This window comes from Octopus sinensis, linkage group LG29, assembly GCF_006345805.1.
Source record: "Octopus sinensis linkage group LG29, ASM634580v1, whole genome shotgun sequence".
NCBI lineage: Eukaryota > Metazoa > Mollusca > Cephalopoda > Octopoda > Octopodidae > Octopus > Octopus sinensis.
The window spans coordinates 11,767,034-11,772,033 of NC_043025.1; the positions used below are offsets into that span (position 1 = coordinate 11,767,034).

The following is a 5,000-nucleotide window of genomic DNA, read 5'->3' on the forward strand; positions in this document are numbered from 1 at the left end:
AGTGACGGGGATGTAAACACACCAGCATCGGTTGTCAAGCAATGCTAGGGAGACAAACACAGACACACAAACACACACACATATATACATATATATATATATATATATATATACGACAGGCTTCTTTCAGTTTCCGTCTACCAAATCCACTCACAAGGCTTTGGTCGGCCCGAGGCTATAGTAGAAGACACTTGCCCAAGGTGCCACGCAGTGGGACTGAACCCGGAACCATGTGGTTGGTTAGCAAGCTACTTACTACACAGCCACTCCTGCGCAGATATATGCGTATGTGTGTATACAGGGTGATTGGAAAGTAACTCCCTATTTTAAAATGCTTATAATTTATTTATTAACTATAATTTTTTGCTCAAATTTGTTGTGTATGTTCTTTAATGTATGGGAATTGATGTCTTCTACTATAGCCTCAGGCCAACCAAAGCCTTGTGAGTGGATTTGGTAGACGGAAACTGAAAGAAGCCTGTCGTATATATGTATATGTGTATATATATATATATATATATATATATATATGTATGTGTGTGTGTGTGTGTGTGTGTGTGTATGTTTGTGTGTCTGTGTTTGTCCCTCCAACATCGCTTGATGCTGTTGTCTTTACGTTCCCGTAACTTAGCAGTTCGGCAAGAGAGACTGATAGATATAAGTACTAGGCTTACAAGAAATAAGTCCCGGGGTCGATTTGCTCGACTAAAAGGCGGTGCTCCAGCATGGCCGCAGTCAAATGACTGAAAATAAGTAAAAGAGATACGCAAAAAGGCACTCGGGATCTTTTCGGTTTGAACGGCAGTTTTTTTCTAGCGGTGTCATATGAAATTGTCACCCATAATTATGACCCTAGTATCGATCTATTGCATTTCAATTTGGGTTAGGGTTAGGGTTTAGGGTGGGGGGAAGGGTATCTTTTCTTTCTTCACAAATGTAAATAAACCCAATCTGTTTCTTAAACGAGGGACATATTCATACGGCACAGAATGTTTTCACCTCAATAGACGTCATTGATTGGTTGAAATTGTAGAAATTGAAGAAGAAAAAACAACAAATATCTTACAAACTATAGAATTTTCTCAATAAAGCCAAGAGAAAAAGATGTTTTATAAACACATTCTACCAGTATATGAAGTGTAAAAGTGTTTAGTTAACTAGAAATTATGTTAAAAACTGCCGTTCAAATGGAAAAGATATTAATTCAGTACTTAACACGTCCTTAGTGTATCGGACCCTGGAGGAATGAAAGGTAATAGCGATCTGGTGTGATTAGAACTCAAGATTATAATTGATATATAATTAAGTACAATGTTTTCATTGGACGCTCTGTGATCTCTAAAGAAAACAACAAACCCCCTTGAGGACGAGTAATAGTAGTCAAATTCCTCTCCTAACAACACTTGGATCTAGTCCATCTCATTTATATATTTGTTTCAGTCGTTTGACTGTGGCCGTGCTGGAGCACCGCCTTTAGTCGAGCAAATCAACCCCACCCAGGATTTATTCTTTGTAAGCCTAGTACTTATTCTATCGGTTCTCTTCTTGCCAACCCGCTATGTTACAGGGATGTAAACACACCAGCATCGGTTGTCAAGTGATGTTGAGGGGACAAACACAGACACACACATATATATACATATATGTATACATATATATACATATATACATACATATATATATACATATATATATATACATATATATATATACATATATATATACATACATATATACATACATATATACATACATATATACATATATATATATATATATATATATATATATATATATATAATATATATATACGACGGGCTTCTTTCAGTTTCCGTCTACCAGATCCACTCACAAGCTTTGGTTGGCCTGAGGCTATAGTAGAAGACACTTGCCCAAGGTGCCACGCAGTGGGACTGAACCTGGAACCATGTGGCTGGTAAGCAAGCTACTTACCACTTGCACAGATAAAAAATTTTTTTTTTAACTAAACACTTTGGAACTTCAGATACTGGGAGAAAATCCCAACACTCTAGGACCTTAAAATCGGAAGCGTGTTACTTGGATAATAGTCCTGGAAATGCACTGCTTATAAAACCGACAGGATGGCCATAGCGGGAACGGTTTGATCAAAGTTCTACTCAGTGAGGATTGATATAGCAACAGCCTTAACTGGATTATATGGACCCGAGCTGACCTCGACTGAATCAAAACTCAGAACGTACAGGGACACACCTAAATTTCACAACACAAAGGGAGTTTCGTTTGACGAAGTTCTACTGATTATGTACCTTCCATCCGTCCTTTAGCCCCTAAAATACAGAGGTTCGAAGCCGAAAAACTTATAGCGAACGGGTCACTGAGATGGGGTGGTATTGAGTGGCGAACTGGTAGAAACGTTAGCACGCCGGGCGAAATGCTTAGCGGTATTTCGTCAGCCGCTACGTTCTGAGTTCAAATTCCGCCGAGGTTGACTTCGCCTTTCATCCTTTCGGGGTCGATTAAATAAGTACCAGTTACGCACTGGGGTCGATGTAATCGACTTAATACCTATGTCTGTCCTTGTTTGTCCTCTCTGTGTTTATCCCCTTGTGGGTAGTAAAGAAATAGGTATTGAAGATTACTTTATCTTTTGTTTAATGCACTTAACATCCTAGAGTGCAATATAGGAGTATCATTATATCACCCCTCCCCAGTATTCGACTGGTACTTTAATTTATCACCCCGGAAACGATGAAAAGCAAAGCTGACTTCAGCAGATTTTGGACGTAAAACGAAATAGCCTGCAACAGAGGGCCCGATACAAACAACTTTAAAAAGTAAATAATGTTTTCAACCAGACACGTTGAAATAAGGTCGGGGCTTCATGCTGGGCTTGACTCTGATTTTCGGGTAAATTTTAGTACTTTTACCCGGATTTTTTGCGGGGAATAAAGTATCAAAATTATCCGATTTTTGTCCTTCTGGGACAGACAAAAGTACCCGAGATTGGTTTAACTGTACCCCAGCTCTAAAATACTTCCTTCTGTTAATGCTAAAATGTTTCGTTATTGTTATTAACGAGGTGGAAAGCAGCGAGACGAAAGAATCGTTAGCGCGCCGGACAAAATGCTTAGCGACATTTCGTCCGGTTTTTGCGTTCTGAGTTCAAATTCCGCTGGGGGTCGACTTTGCCTTTCGTCCTAATAATTTAAGTACCAGTCGAGCACTGGGTCGATGTAATTGACTAGGTCCCCCCACCAAAAAAATTTCAGGCCTCGTGCTTATAATAGAAAGGATGGCAAAGCATATTTCTTTCGAATCCGTTACGTTCTGAGTTCAAATTCCACCGAAGTCGACTTAGTCTTTCTTCCTTTCACTGTCAACAAAATACGATACAAGTGACACACTGAGGTTGAAGCAAACGGCTAACAACCTTCGCCGCCCACGAAATTGAGGCCTTGTTCCTGTAATAGACACAATTATTAAGAGGTTGGCTTTGATTTTCTTGTGTGTGTGTGTGTAGCGGTTGTGAGGGGCACAAAAATACCTATTTCTTTACTACCCACAAGGGGCTAAACATAGAGGGGACAACAAATGACATCATAGGTATTAAGTCGATTACATCGACCCCAGTGCGTAACTGGTACTTAATTTATCGACCCCGAAAGGATGAAAGGCAAAGTCGACTTCGGCGGAATTTGAACTCACAACAAAGGGGCACAAAAATGCCGGTTAAAAGCAGGGGTCGAGTTTAATCGACCGTGCCCGCGGCCCTTTCTGAAAATACAGTCTTGCTCTAATATTATCACGACGATAAAACGTCGGACAAGAAAATACTCGACAGAATTAAGCTACCGCACTCGACGTTCTCAGTTCAAATCCCAGCGGGGTCTACTATGACTTTCATTCCTCCGGGGGTCAATCTACTACATCGTTAGAAATCTGCACGACAATACAACCCCTTCTCTCTCTCTGTCTCTCCTTTTTTTCGAAATGTAACCTTATGTTAATTGTTAGAAATAATCATTGTGAAAGATTACACATAATTAACTTGGGTTGCCGGGCACACACACATAATCAGGGGTGGATATGAGAGCGAGTGATCATAGTGAAAAGATTAAAAGATCCGAAGTAGATATTAGAAGAAGAAAAAACTTAGGTGGCAATCTTTCGTCTCTAGTAGACCTTTCCGTCGATTTCCGTAAAAAAAATCTTTTTTTTTTACATATGGGCTTGCGGGAACTTTTGAAGTAATGAGAGCGAAAGAGACTAAGAGAAAGCGATTGTATGACGAGGGAAGTTCTTTTGAAGTTACCGTCCAGGGGAAGCATTGATGTACCTGTGTGTGTGTTTGATGGGGTTGTGTGGGAGACAGACAGTATGTTGTGTAAGTGAAGTGCTTCTGTTAGTGTGTGTGAAGAGACAGAGTAATGTGTGAAAGAAGAGATAATGAAATTTTTTACTCGGTGTATGTGTATATGCATGTATGTGTGTGTGTGTGTATGTATCTATGTATGTGTGTGTGTGTGTATGTGTGTGTGTGTGTGTATCTATGTATGTGTGTGTGGTATGTATCTATCTATGTATGTGTGTGTGTGTGTATATCTATGTATGTGGGTGTATGTATCTATCTATGTATGTGTGTGTGTATGTATCTATCTGTGTGTGTGTATGTATCTATCTATGTATGTGTGTGTGTGTGTATCTATGTATGTGTGTGTGTATGTATCTATGTATGTGTGTGTGTATGTATCTATGTATGTGTGTGTGTATGTATCTATGTATGTGTGTGTGTGTGTATATATCTATGTATGTGTGTGTATGTATCCATCTATGTATATGTGTGTGTATGTATGATGTATGTATGTATGTGTGTATGTATGTATATTACTTCAAAAGTTCCCGCAAGCCCATATGTAAAAAAAAAAAATTTTTTACGGAAATCGGCGGAAAGGTCTACTAGAGACGAAAGATCGCCAAAACAAAAATTTAAAATAACAACTTATAATAATAATAATAAT

General features: G+C 39.0%; 1 protein-coding gene across 1 annotated transcript in view; it reads right to left on the reverse strand.

Moving 5' to 3' along the window:
* The window catches only part of LOC115226209 (docking protein 5-like), a 35,975-nt gene that overhangs the window by 30,722 nt on the left and 253 nt on the right, over positions 1-5,000 (reverse strand). The window lies entirely within an intron of this gene.